This window comes from Leopardus geoffroyi, chromosome E2 (genome assembly GCF_018350155.1).
Source record: "Leopardus geoffroyi isolate Oge1 chromosome E2, O.geoffroyi_Oge1_pat1.0, whole genome shotgun sequence".
Classification (NCBI taxonomy): domain Eukaryota; kingdom Metazoa; phylum Chordata; class Mammalia; order Carnivora; family Felidae; genus Leopardus; species Leopardus geoffroyi.
This window is the reverse complement of record NC_059335.1, coordinates 8,951,935-8,967,068: the sequence shown is the minus strand read 5'-3', so window position 1 is coordinate 8,967,068 and position 15,134 is coordinate 8,951,935. Positions and strand designations below refer to the sequence as shown.

Sequence of the window (15,134 nt, the reverse complement as noted above, 5' to 3'; positions counted from 1 at the left end):
GTGGGGAGGGGGGGCGGTGTCCGAGATACCCAGAGAGGGGCGGGACCCTGGAAGAGGGAAGCCAGGCAGGAAACCTACAAAACTGCAAAATGTGTTAAACAGGCAAACACCTCTCCCCCCACCTGGGGATGTTAACTCCCAATCGCATTGTCTCTCCTTTCCGCTAGAAGCAGGTGAGTGTCAAAATTAAAAAAAGAAAGGGGTGGGGGGGGGGGAGGGCGCCTGGGTGGCTCAGAATCCGCAGCAGGCTCCAGGCTCTGAGCTGTCAGCACAGAGCCCCACGTGGGGCTCGAACCCATGAACCGTGAGATCATGGCCTGGGCTGAAGTTGGACGCTCAATCGACAGAGCCACCCAGGTGTCCCTAAATTACCCTCTTCTTATGAGGGCACCGGTCACGTCAGGTTTAGGACCTGGTCTGATCTAGCGTGACCTCATCTTGATTGGATTCCACTGACAAAGGCCCTATTTCCAAATAAGGCCACATTCACAGGTTCCAGGTGAACTTGAATTTCCAGGGGATGCTCTTGAACTTGGTGCACACCTGTGCAGTCTGTTACATTCGTCTGGTCTGGCTCACCTGTCAGGACATTTAGGAGGGGTGTGGACCAGGATCGCTGTCCCGGACTCAGAATTCTTAAAGTTCAACTCTTTGTTCTTTCCATATGGTGTTTAAGAACATAACCATCTCGGGGACTCCTGGCGGGCTCAGTTGGAGGAGGGTGAGACTCTTGATCGTGGGGTTATGGGTTCGAGCCCCACGTTGGGTATATAGAGATAGCTTGAAAACAAAATCTTTCGGGCGCCTGGGTGGCTCAGTCGGTGGAATGTCTGAATTGGGCTCTGGTCATGATCTCACGGCTCTCGCGAGTTCGAGCCCCTAATCGGCCTCCCTGCTCTCAGTGCAGAGGCCACTTCGGATCCTCTGTCTCCCTCTCTCTCTCTGCCCCTACCCCATTTGCACTCTCGCTTTCTCTCAAAAATAAACATTAAAAAAAGTAATAAAATATTTAAAAAATAATAAATAAATAAACAAATAGAAATTACCTGTTAGTATATCCACTTCTCCAAAATTTTGTAGAGAGATCTACCTCTGTTTCCCCTCCTACCAGCCTTTTCTCTCCTTTACCCCCAGAGCTCCTGCCAAAATCAACCTGGGGTTTCCTTACACTAGTTTTCACAAGAATAGACCTTTAGTCCAACCCCTAAAAAGAAAGGATAATGATGAAACCTCATAGAGGTCTTCATAATTACTACAATGGCAATCACATTATGCTATGTAAATGTATCAGATTAACATGTTTATGCACCTTAAATTTTTACAATGTTGTATGTCAAATACGAGCAGGAGAGGGGCAGAGAGAGGGGGAGAGAGAATCCCAAGCAGGCCCCTCACGGTTAGCGATTCAAGGCTTGAACCCATGAACCGTGGGATCACGACCTGAGTGGAAACCAAGAGTCGGACGCTTAACCGACTGAGCCACCCAGGCGCCCCATGAGTTTATTTTATTTTATTATTTTTTTTTTAATTTTTTTTTCAACGTTTATTTATTTTTGGGACAGAGAGAGACAGAGCATGAACGGGGGAGGGGCAGAGAGAGGGAGACACAGAATCGGAAACAGGCTCCAGGCTCTGAGCCATCAGCCCAGAGCCCGACGCGGGGCTCGAACTCACGGACCGCGAGATCGTGACCTGGCTGAAGTCGGACGCCCAACCGACTGCGCCACCCAGGCGCCCCATGAGTTTATTTTATTTTTGAGAGAGAGAGTGTGCACGCACGAGCAGGGGAGGGGCAGAGAGAGAGGGAGAGAGAATTCTAAGCAGGCTCCGTGCTCAGCCCGGAGCCCAACACGGGACTCCATCCCAGGCCCCTGGGATCGTGACCGGAGTTCAGAGATCAAGAGTTGGATGGCGTGCCCCCTGCAGGGAAAGTTCCAGTCTTGCTAGCTTCCTTTTTGGTCCCAGTCACTTGTACGTCAGGGGTTTGTGCAAAATGTTTCTTGGTGAATTTCTGCTTTCGTAGTTGCTCTACGTGGATCTGTTTCTGTTGTTTTGGGAGGGTACGGGGGTGGGGGTGGGGATGGAGGTGGGGGGTGCAGGAGGTGGGAGGTGGGAAGATCCAGCCAGCCTTGTGCTGACTAACCTGAATCGAATCGTGAGGGAGGAAACATTTTCCTATCAGGAGACCTTCTGCAAAACCACCGGCCTTGACTCTCTGGGAAGAAGTCAAGGTTAAGGACAAGGCCAGGAGGAAATGCTCGTGTTAATGGACACCAGAGGCAGCTCTCTGAGCAATCAGGTGACATCCCGGTGGTGAGGAAGACGCTTGATGAAATTTGAATGAGTTCAGTGCATTAGATAGTGGTAATTGATCCACGGGAAATTTTCTGATTTTGATGATCGCCTTGCGGTTGTTAAAAAGAACGTCCTTGTTCTTAGCAAATACAAATACACGCTGAAGTACTTAGGGACAAAGGGGCATGGTATCTCCAGTGTTTTCTCAAATGTTTCTGGAAATGTAAATATATAATAACCTAGAGAGATAGCGACCGGATGATAAAGCAAAAGGCGGGGGGGGGGGGGGGTTGTTGCGGGGGGGCGGGGGGTGGGACGGGAACAGCGAGAACTGAAGAACCTAGCAACGAATACTCTCTCTCTCTATCTCAAAATAAGTAAACTTAAAGCAAAAAAAAAAAAAAAAAAAAAAAAAAAAAAAGGAAGAAAGAAAGCTTCGAGGAGATTTTCCTATTTCTGCTGGGGCCCTGAGTGGAAGAAAGTGATTCCGTATTGGAAATTATAGAACCACTCCAACCAATCCCATGTGGCATGGGCTTGAGGTCGAATTGGGTGGTTGAGGCACTGGGACGCTGAGAAATTAATGCGATGACGGGTGGACTAGTGATGTCCCTGGGTCCTCTGCCAAAGCAAAGGCAATGCTTCTCTAGAGAGGCGTCACTCAACGCCAATCGCACGGAGGAAGCCTTGAGTGAGGAGGGATCCAGGCACATGGTGTGTATATTGGCAGGCACACTGAACACCTTCAGTGACTAGACAACCTTGCCTCGCCCTACCCCACCCTGCAAAAACTTTATTTACTTTTTTAGATTTTATTTTTAAGTGTGTTTCTTTCTTTATTTAAGTAATCGCTGCACCCAACGTGGGGCTCACACTCATGACCCTGAGATCAAGAGTCACGTGCTCTTCCGACCGAGCCAGCCAAGCGCCCCTTTCTATTCCTACTCTTGTCTGTGTTTTTTGCCGTCATATCTGAGAAACCATTGCAAAACCCAACGTCATGAAGCTTTCCCCGTTCTACGTTTTCTTCTTTGATCTTTATAGTTTGGGTCGTTAGGTTTAGGTCCCTGATTGAATTAGAGTTAATTTTTGTATATGGCGTCCAACTTCCTTCTTTTGCATGGGGATATGCAGGGATCTCAGCTTCCTCGTCGGTTGAAAAGATCGTGGTGGGGTCCTTTAATGTCAGAACAGCTTTTAAGGATGGACACAAATATTCACAACTATTTGGGTTTCTTTGGTAATGATTAATGAATTTTTAAGCAATCCCCTTTCCTCTAAACATTCACTGACTACGTCCACAGCTAAAGATAGCAAGCTGTGTGTTTCACAATTTTAGATTTCTCCAAACATCTGAACACTGCAGATGTGATCAACGGGCTTCCACAAGTCTGGCATCTCAGATTCCCCTAAATGAGTTAAGTGCCTTGAAGAGAAGACAAACATTAATGCAATCTTGATCGGACGTTTTGAAAGTCGAATATACCAGATCCTTCCAAATGCCTTTAGTCTCTCAAGGACAGATCAGAGTACAGTGATCAGCAAATCAATCAGTTTCTTTACATGAAACTGACACAAAAGTGTCAGTGTCACGGGGGCACCTGGGTGGCTCAGTCGGTTTAGCGTCCGACTTGGGCTCAGGTCATGATCTCGCGGTTCATGAGTTCGAGCCCCGCGGCGGGCTCTGTGCTGACAGCTCGGAGCCCGGAGCCTGCTTTGGGTTCTGTGTCCCCCTCTCTCTCTGCCTCTCCCCCGCTCATGCTCTGTCCCTCCGTGTCTCTCAAAAATAAATAAACATTGAAAAAAATATTTCTCAAGTGTCAGTGTCATGGGTATAAAGGTGTTTGTTTCTTCAGTACCTCTCTTCTGATCAAGATTTTGATTTTGATTTAAAGGTCCTGATACTTCCTCTTCCTTGTGATTTTTCTTACCTGTCGGACAGGTAGGCTTGGGGCGCCTGGGTGGCTCGGTCTGTTAAGCGTCCCACTCGTGATCTTGTCTCGGGTTATGATCTCATAGTTGGTGAGTTTGAACCCCCATCGGGCTAGGGTGGAGCCTGCTTGGAATTTGGTCTCTTCTCTCTGCCCATCCCATGCTTGTGTGCGCTCTCTCTCTCTCTCAAAATAAATGAATAAACCATAAGAAAAAAAACAAGAAGAAGAAGAAAGAAAGGGAGGCTTCACTCGTCCATAAGCCAACAATTTGGGGGTTGAAGATTCAGTCCTAGGACACGAGCCCTGCTACCTTCCAAGTTAATTCCCACCAAGCCCAGATTCCGGGACAGGTAGACTTTGTCACTTTCACACAGATTAGGAAATTGATTTGGGTGATCCTGATTTACTTCCCACGGCTGTTTGCTCAGAGCGGCAAATCCTCGTAGCACAGCCCGAAAAACATCCTCTAAGAGTCGTCCTATCATCATAGGCAGACGTGATTTAGCCGCTGTTTGTTCTGGAGCCTTCTCTGTGAAAGGAGCATTTTCTCTTGCTCACGCACTCTTCCCTCCGCCAGTTCCCGGGAGGCCAAGAGCTGCTGTGTGTTTAGCGAGAAACTCACCCTCCAGCTCTGTGACCCCTGGCAGGAGACTAGGGGGCGGGAGGCGGTTGCCGAGGACCTTCTTTCCCAGCCGCTCCAGTTCCAGGCTGCATCCAGCGTCCAGCCACTTTAGACGCTTCCGGCACCAGCCAGCCGCACCCCTCAGACCTGGTGCCACCTCCATAGGGAGCCCCTTCCTGGAAGGCAGGGTACCAGCTGCCTGGGCCACACGTCTGACTTCTACCCTGCAGGGGCCACTCCTTCAACTTTCTACAGCCCCAGGAGCCCCAGCCACTACCTCTACCCACCTCTGGGACCATGGTTTCTTCTTGCACTCTCCCCGCCCTCACATCACCAACTCCCTTTAACGCATTCCCTGTATTTGAGGGGCGCCCGGGTGGCTCAGTCGGTTCAGCGTCTGACTCTCCATCTCGGCTCTGGTCGTGATCTCAGGGCTCATGAGTACGAGCTGACAGCGTGGAGCCTGCTTGGGATTCTCTCCCTCTGCCCCTCCCCTGCTCTCGCTCCAAAGAAACAGATTAATAAATAAACCGACAAATTCCCTGTATTTGAAATACCTAGGGTGGTTTCCGTTTTCCTGAGCAGACCCAGGGACCTGGTCTGTTTCAGGTCAACTGAAAGCCTTTGGTCAATTTTGAAATCACAATGTTATCTTTCTTTCTTCCTTCCTTCCTTCCTTCCTTCCTTCCTTCCTTCTTCCCTTCCTTCCTTCTTTCCTTCCTTCCTTCCTTCTTCCCTTCCTTCCTTCCTTCCTTCCTTCCTTCCTTCTTCCCTTCCTTCCTTCCTTCCTTCCTTCCTTAATGTTTATTTATTTTGGGAGAGTGGGAGAGAGAGCCAGAGAGCGAGGAGGGACTGAGAGAGAGAGGGGGAGAGAGAGAATCCCAAGGGGGCTCCAGCCCAGAACCGGATGCAAGGGCTCGATCTCACAAACCGCGATATCCTGACCTGAGCTGAAGTTGGGTGCTTAACCAGCTGAGCCACCCAGGCGCCCCCAAATCACAACATACCTTTCTGAAAAAGCTTAGGGTCTGTAATACTGGCAACTAGAAGATGAATACATTCAGGGACTCCTGGGGGGGCTCCGTCGGTGAAGCATCAGCCTCTTGATTTCTGCTCAGGTCGCGATCTCATGGTTTGCGAGATTGAGCCCCACGTAGGGCTCGGTATGTTCCTCCAAGAGACAAGTGGATGGAAAATTGAAGGAGACAAGGAAGGTAGAACACAAGGTTCCAATAAACTTCTAGAGGAGGGGCGCCTGGGTGGCGCAGTCGGTTAAGCGTCCGACTTCAGCCAGGTCACGATCTCGCGGTCCGTGAGTTCGAGCCCCGCGTCGGGCCCTGGGCTGATGGCTCAGAGCCTGGAGCCTATTTCCGATTCTGTGTCTCCCTCTCTTTCTGCCCCTCCCCCGTTCATGCTCTGTCTCTCTCTGTCCCAAAAATAAATAAACGTTGAAAAAAAAATTAAAAAAAAAAAAACTTCTAGAGGAACATATAGAGCTGAGAGGAGAGATGAGTTTGAAGACGAGAATAGCTGAGCACTTCAGAACTGATTAAAGACACAGGTTCTTGGATGTAGGAGGCACATGTCTTGCGTGGGGGGAAGAGGTGATACACACCTGGACATTATCTAGTGAACTTGAAGAACACCAAAGACAAAGAGAAGACTTTTTTTTTTTTTTAAGAGCCAGAAGGTGGTGGGCTTCTGACCCCCGCCCCCCCCCCCTTCAGATTGGAGGTTCCAATCCAGATTGGATGCTTTTAATTTGCTACAGTGGCTCACAGAAGTCAGGGAAACATTTTTGTTCACCAGTTTTTTTTTTTTTTTATTTTTTAAATGTCTATTTATTTTATTTTTGAGAGAGAGAGAGAGAGCACGAGCAGGGGAGGGGCAGAGAAAAGAGGGAGACAACGAATCCCAGAATCCGAAACGGGCTCCGGGCTCCGAGCTGTCAGCACAGAGCCTGATGCGGGGCTCGAACCCATGAACCGTGAGATCATGACCTGAGGTGAAGTCAGACACTCAACCGACTGAGCCACCCAGGCACCCCTGTTCACCAGTTTATTAAAAGATGATAAGGATATGAGATGATAAGTTTATTAAAAGATGATAAAGGATATGAGTCAGCTGCCAGTTGGAGAGATACATAGGGTGAGATCTGGGGGGGAAAGTCTGGAGCCTCCGTACGTGTTCCAAGTATGCCACTGGCTCCCAGACTTCCACATGTTCACCAGCCTGGAACTTTCCAAACCCAGTCCTTTTGGGTTCTTATAGAGGCTCCATTGCAAAGTCATGATTGACTAAGCCATTGGCCATTGGCTGATTCAACCTCCCCTCCCCAAAGGATGGGCAAGTGGGGTAGGAATGAGAGTTCCACCCTTTCTTTCCCAAGGTGGGTCCTCTTGGCAACCTGCCCCACCTTTGGGTGGGGTCCGAAAGTCACCTTCATTAATAACAAGACAACCATGTCACCTGCAGGGCTCCGAGGCATTTTCAAGAACTGGATGAAGACTAACTACATCTGAGAAATAGACATTTTGGTCATCTGACAAAATATATATTTCTCATAAATCATTATATCGCAGGGAGACTGATATAGAACAATCAATATCAAGGTACACCCTATTAAAGGCAACGGACTTTAAAGATTTTATTCTTAGGGGCACCTGGGTGGCTCAGTCGGCGAAGCGTCCGACTTCGGCTCAGGTCACGATCTCACGGTTCGTGGGTTCGAGCCCCGCATCGGGCTCTGTGCTGATGGCTCAGAGTCTGGAGTCTGCTTCTGATTCTGTGTCTCCCTCCCTCCCTGCCCCTCCCCTGCTCATGCTCTGTCTCTCAAAACTAAATAAACGTAAAAAAAAAAAAAATTTTTTTTTAAGATTTTATTTTCAAGTAATCTCCACAACCAACCTGGGGCTCGAACCTACACCCCTGAGATCGAGAGTCGAACGCTGCACTGGAGGATCCGGCCAAGCGCACTAACGTCAATAGGTTGTAAAGGTAGAAAAAGGATCCTCTCAGCAGACGTGCAAAACGTTTAAGTTTTTCAAGACAAGAAACTGAAACCAGAGTGGCTCAGACCTTTACACAGGAAGGATTCTTCCAAGAAAGTGGTGGAGGGACGCTTGTCATGACGACTAGGAAATAAAGTGTGATCCTGAAATTTCAATCCAGTCAAACGATAGAATGACACTAGACAAAATGTTTGAGCATGTCAAAATGTTGGGAGTAGTGCTCCTATGAGCTCTCCCTAAAGGGTTTACTAGATATGAATGGAGGTATTTTATAAAAAAAAAAAAAAAGAGAGAGAGAGAGAAAGAGAGAGAGTTTGTTTACAGAAATCAAAGAGACTTCTTTTTTAAAGTTTTTTCACTAATTATTTTATTGATTGATTTATTTAAAAATTTTTTTTAATTGTTTATTTATTTTTGAAAGAGAGAGACAGAGCGTGAGCGGGGGAGGGGCAGGGAGAGAGAGGGAGACACAGAATCCAAAGCGGGCTCTGAGCTGTCAGCACAGAGCCCGATGCGGGGCTTGAACTCACAAGCTGTGGGATCGTGACCTGAGCTGAAGTCGGACGCTCAACCGACTGAGCCACCCAGGCGCCCCTGATTTATTTTTAAGTAAGCTCGACACCCAACATGGGGCTTGAACTCACGACTCCGAGATTAAGAGTCTCGTGCTCTACCAACTGAGCCAGCTGGGTGCCCCAAGATTTCTTTTTTTTTGAAAGACTATTTATTTAATCTCTCCACCCAGGGTGGGGTTTGAACCCACCACCCTGATTGCAATATGAGTAGTACGTGATGCTGAATGTCACATGAGCACAGCTCAACCAATGTTTCTCTCTCTCTCTCTCTCTCTCTCTCTCTCTCGCTGAGCGATTGTGGGTGATCATCTTCTGTGCTCAGATGCTCAGTCTCAGGCCGTTTGGCAGAAAGCAGCGATTTTTCAGAATGTTGGAAGGTGCCCACAACGGTCACTGGTGAATTTTTTTTTTTTTTTTTTTTTTGGTCACTTCAAAGCACCTACGGATAGCCCTTTGCTTTTCCGTCCAAGAGTAAGCTTAAGAATGCTTTGCCTCATTCTAGGTCAGGCTGCCTGCGGATATAGACCCTTTCCTCTGCTGCCTTATTGCCAGTTACATGAAATACAGTCTAGGACAAGAGTTTATGACTACTTACTGTAGTCAACACCCGTGCGAGCATAGACAATCGTCCCGTGCAGAAAAAGATTCCATTGAGCCAAGAGATAACAGTGATTGCATTAGTGATCGTGAAAGTCGTCCTCCACAGTATCCCTCCTCTCTCTTGTTTCCCTCACACCAGCCACGAAGGTTTCCAAAGGTAAGTGGTGGTTAATTTGTTTATTTTTCTTTCTATCTTGTATTTTCTTTATTATTTTCTATTCTATTACAGTATCGTCGTCATTTCTCTCTCTTTTTTTTTTAATGTTTATTTATTTTTGAGAGGCACAGTGCGAGTGGGGGAGGGGCAAAGGAAGAGGGAGGCACAGAATCCGAAGCAGGCTCCAGGCTCTGAGCTGTCAGCACAGAGTCCGACGCGGGGCTCGAACCCACGAACCGTGAGATCATGACCTGAGCCGAAGCCGGACGCTTCACCGACTGAGTCGCCCCGGCGTCCCCCAATTCACAGTTCTCCTTTTGGTCAACGAGGGCCACCATCTCGCCATAGATTTACAAGCCATTTGAAATTACTCCTCAGGGAAATATCTGTATGTGTATAAATACTGTGAAACTCATCATTAAAATGGAGGCGGGAGGTCAGCAAGGGGCGCGCTCACCCCCCGAACGCCTGTCTTCCATCGTAGACCCAACCGGAACCAGCTGGACATTTTGTTTCCAACAGCCCTCCCAACCCCCTCCTTTCCTCTTCTCTGTCCTGCACTTTCGCCGTGGCTTGCTCGTCTCTAGTTGCAATTCTCAGGGACTCCCAGAGAAACCCCTTTGGCTGGTAAAATAATTTGGCAATTATATATACAATGTTTCTATTGTATTGTTGGTCTTTCTCATAATGACTTCTACACTTCTTTACGTATTAGAAACTAAGACTGATTAGGAGTTGCAACCCTTTCCCCCCTTGTGTCATTCATCTTTGAGTTCGCTTAAGGCGTTTTGCTTGCCGTGCAAAGATTGTTCTTTAAAGGGGGAGGAGGAGAATTTTGGGGGCGCTGGGGTGGCTCTGTTGGTTATTCGAGCCCCACATCAGGCTCTGTGCTGACAGCCAGTCCAGCACCCCCTCTCAGCACACACACCTTGCCTGATCCCCACTGTGCTGAGCCCTCCCCACCCCACTAAGGTCGGGACACTCCATTCTGGGCCACTGATCCTCCCCAAACTGGCCTCGTCTGCTCCACCCAAGGGCCTGAGGGCTGTTTGTTCAAAAAGAAACAAAAAAGAAAGAAGATTGTCGGACCCTATTTTCCCCCCATTTGAATGCATCGGTGTTTTCTTTTCTGGCGTCTGGATTATGAGTCACAGTTTACACGCTTTCTCCACACCCAGGTTATAAAGGAACTTTCCAATGTTGACTTCTCTTTCTTTCGTGGTTTTGTATTTCACATTGAAATCTTTGAGCTATTTGGAGCCTGTTCACCTATTATTTTTTTCCCACTGCTTCCTTCTATTGGATTGATGGGGTTTGCTTTACTCCCTTATTTTTTATTTTTTATTTTTTTATTTTTTATTTTTAAAAAAAATTTTTTTTTAACGTTTATTTATTTTTGGGACAGAGAGAGACAGAGCATGAACGGGGGAGGGGCAGAGAGAGAGGGAGACACAGAATCGGAAACAGGCTCCAGGCTCTGAGCCATCAGCCCAGAGCCCGACGCGGGGCTCGAACTCACGGACCGCGAGATCGTGACCTGGCTGAAGTCGGACGCTTAACCGACTGCGCCACCCAGGCGCCCCTACTCCCTTATTTTTTCACATTTACTTTTAAATCAAAGTTTTGTATGCGCACAGTAAAGTCACCAAGTGCTACTGGTCAGTTTAAAGTTCCACCTCTGGGGTGCCTGGCTGGCTCAGTTGGTCGAGCGTCTGTCCGACTTCAGCTCAGGTCATGATCTCGTGGTTTGTGGGTTCGAGCCCCACGTCGGGCTCTGTGCTGACAGCTCAGGGTCTGGAGCCTGCTTCAGATTCTGTGTCTCGCTCTCTCTCTCTGCCCCTCCCCTGCTCACATTCTGTCTCTCTCTGTCTCAAAAATAAATAAAAAATTAAAAAAAAACCATTAAGACAATTAAAAAAAATAAAATTGTATTTACTTGTTTTGAGAGAGAGAGAGAGAGAGAGCAGGAGGGAGGGGGGGGGGCGCAGAGAGAGAGGAGGAAGAGAATCCCAAGCAGGCTCCACACTGTCAGCACAGAGCCTGTCGCAGGGCTTGAACTCATGAACCTTGAGATCATGACCTAAGCCGAAATCAGGTTGGACATTTAACAGATGGAACCACCCAGGCGCCCCTAAACATTGTATTTTTGCCATTTCTACACCCAGAGTGAGGCTTGAACCCACAATCCCAAGATCAAGGGTCACATGCTCCACCGACTGAGCCAGCCAGGCGCCCTTGGGGGTGTGAATTAATTCAACCAGTGGACAATGGCTGATCAGTATATGCTAAACCTGGACGTATTCATAAGCTCTATTCATAAAAGCCCCAAATTGGGACGCACCCTGAAATATTGGGATTTATAAAAAGAAATGTATATTTGATCTCCATTCTGTTTCTGGCAGAGTTCCTAAACCTTTACAATTTCCGACGTGCTGTAGAGTGTTCAAGGTGCCTTGATATTCTTAACAAACCCCTTTCAACCACATTTGCCTTTGTATGGTGACTCTGGAAAGCACCTAAGAGCGGGGGCTGGTTGCCAGGGGAACGAACCAAGTGGTTACTCAGCCCCACCCTCTGACCACACGGGGGAAGGGGAGAGCGACTGGAGGTTGAATCCATCACCAATGGTCAGTGATTGAATCAGCCCTGCCTGTGTAAGGAAGACGCCATAAAACCCCAAAGGACGGGATTCAGAGAGCCCCCAGGGGGATGAGCTCCTGGAAATTTGGGGGAAGTTGTCCCTGGAGAGAGCATTGAGGCTCCATACCCTTTCCCCATGCCTTATCTGACTGTTCCTGGGTTATATCCTTTTTTTTTTTTTAATTGGGGTGGGGGTGTGTATCCTTTTATAATGAAGCAGTAATCTAGTAAGTAACATGTTTCTTTGAGTTCTGTGAACCACTCCAGCAAATTAATCCAACCCAAGGAAGGGATTGTGCTAACCTCTGCTCTGTGGTTTACGGGTCAGAAGCACAGGTGACAACGTGGATTGGGAACGAGTATCTCAAGTTGGGGGGAGGGGGGCAGGGCTTCTGGTACCGAACGAACCCTTAACTTGCAGGATCTGCGACTCTCCAGATAAAGCGTCAGGAACTGAGTTAAACTGTAGGACGCCCAGCTGGTGTTGGCGAATGGCTGGTGTTGGCGAATGGGTTGGAAAACCCATCGGAACTGGTGTCGGGATCACGGACGCAGAAGTTCATTACCAGTGGAACGGGTAGTAAATTGAGGTACATTCGATGAGCAAACCATAACCACGCAAAACGTCTCCCAGAAGGGCGTTAAGGGAAAGCAGTCCTGTTTTCTCTTTCTCCTCTTATACCTGAACTCTCACATCCCGTCTGACCCGTTGGTCTGACCTTCAAAATGCACCAGAACCCGATCACTCTTTGCTGCCCCCGCCCTGGTCCTGCGGCCTTTGCCCGCCCACCTGGACTGCTCAGGGCCCGCGGCGCTGAAAGGTCCCCGCTTCCAACCTCTCCTCCCTCGACCTGTTCCCCACATGGCCGCCAGAGGGCGCCTGTTCCCCACTGATGGGTGATCGAGCTCCTTTTCTGCTCGACACTCGTCCCTGGCTCCGGGCTCATTCCTAGAAAAGCCTAAGTGCCCACAAGGCTTTGAAGTATCTGGCCCCTTCCTTCTCTGCCTTCACACCCCCCCTCTCTCCTCAGGGCTCGCTCACTCCGTTCTGGTCACGCCTGCCTTACAGTTAGTTCCTGCAACACTTGGCGCTTCCGCTAGCCTCAGGGCCATTGTCCTGGCTGTTCTCTCGGCTAGGAACGCCCTTCCCCCAGAGACCCACTTGGCTCATCCCTCACCCGCTTCAGGTGGCTGCTCCAATTACACCTTCTACCGGGAATTAAATGATATTCGGGAATCGTTGTTAATTTCATTATGCCGTGGGAAAGTGATTTACAGTAGGGAAAATGTCTTCACTGTTGGAAGACACAGGCTGAAGGGTGGAGTGGGGAAGATGGCTCGAATGGGTCCTAAAATGGTTCAGCAAATACAGAAACATTAAACAAAAGAGGCAAATGAGGCAAAATGTGGCAGATTGCTGAACACCAATATAGAGGGCAACCTTATGATTCTTCCTATTTTTCTGTACATTCCAAATTTTCATAACCAAAAGGTTTTCTAAGTGCCACTTAGAAAGCCTCGGTGAGGCTTTTCTGGTCCACAATTTTTTTTTTTTTTTTTTTAACGTTTACTTATTATTGAGAGACAGAGAGAGACAGCAATGAGCAGGGGAGGGGCGGAGAGGGAGAGGGAGACACGGAATCCGAAGCAGGCTCCAGGCTCGGAGCCGTCCGCACAGAGCCCAATGCGGGGCTCGAACCCACAAACCGTGAGATCATGACCTGAGCCGAAGTCAGACGCTTGACCTACTGAGCCACCCAGGTGCCCCACCGGTCACAATATTTAAAATTATCCTTCGGAGAGCCTGGGTGGCTCAGTCCGTTAAGCAATGGACTCTCGATTTCGGCTCAGGTCATGGTCTCATAGTCCTGGGATTGAGCCCCACATGGGGCTCCGTGGTGACAGTGCGGAGCCTGCTTGGGATTTTTCTCTCTCCCTCTCTCTCTGCCCCTCCTCCGCTCGTGCTCTCTCTCTCTCAAAATAAATGAACATGAAAAATAAAAAATAAAATAAAAATTATACACCCTTCCCTGCTTTGTTTTGTTCCATAACACTTGTTTGTATTCACCACACATGCAAGTTTTCTATGTTTTATAATAAATAAATATATACATTTAAAGGTATATAGTATTCCTCCTGATATATAGATATCGGAAGACACATAAATATACTTCATACTATACAGTACGTAAACATACTTCATAATATACAAGTATGTAAACATGCTTAATAATATATAATATATATACTTTCTCCTATACAAACATACTTTGCACTAAATAAATAGCATATATTTATAAAATATTTTGTGTTAATATATTTATATAAAAATATTACATATAGGGACGCTTGACCAGCTCCGTCAGTAGATCATGAGACTCTTGATCTCGGGTCATGAGTTCGAGCCCCAAGTTGGGGTTAGAGTTTACTTACTAAATTTTTTAAAATTACATATATATATACTATACAATAGAAATTATATAATTTATAATATTGATTTTACCAGGGTGTTGTGTTTACTTTGTCACCCACCCCTACCCCACTGGAATATGACTGGCAAGAGGAGAGTCTTGCCTTCATCTGGACTCTGCTGGGTCTCCCGTCCCAGCCCAGGGCCTAACACACAGTAGGAAAGTTTGTGGCATTGATTAATTTCCTTCCCCCGGTTCCTGAGTGGGCCTAAAGATCCTTCTGGCAAGAAAAAAAAAAAAAAAGTCCTTCAGGGCCCTTCCCCCCCCACCCCACCCCCCAGCCTCCCAAGCCCTGCCTGGTTCCAGTGTGCCAAGCACAACTATCCTATTTAATCCCCCCCCCCAACAAACTTATGAGTAAGGTACTCTCCTCACCCCCATTTTATAGATGGGGAAACTAAGACCCAGAGAGGCTGTCCCTTTGCCGAAATTCACACAGCTAAAAAACGAATAGCTAAGATTTTATTTTTTTGAGAGAAACGTTGTGTTCCTTTCTTTTTTTTTTTTAAAGGTCTATTTTCGAGAGAGCACAAGCAGGGGACGGGCAGAGAGAGAGGGGGCCAGAGGATCCAAAGCGGGCTTAGTGAGGACAGCAGAGACCCTGAGGTGGGGCTCGAACTCACGAACCATGAGAATTTCCCCTTGCATCCTGGACCTTCTCCCGAGCAATCATTGACAAAAGGGGGTGAGAGGGTTTGCCAGTGGTTATCAACAAATCAGAATTTTGTTTTTAATTTTTTTTAATGTTTATTTATTTTTGAGACTGAGAGAGACAGAGCATGAATGGGGGAGGGGCAGAGAGAGAGGGAGACACAGAATCGGAAGCAGG

At 47.8% G+C, this 15,134-nt stretch overlaps 1 non-coding gene across 1 annotated transcript; it reads right to left on the bottom strand.

The window, feature by feature from the left end:
* Positions 1 to 8,481: 8,481 nt before the first annotated feature.
* On the bottom strand, positions 8,482 to 8,554 carry TRNAK-CUU. The gene has a single exon. It is a non-coding gene; the product is annotated as a tRNA-Lys (tRNA).
* Between the last annotated feature and the right edge of the window lie 6,580 nt (positions 8,555 to 15,134).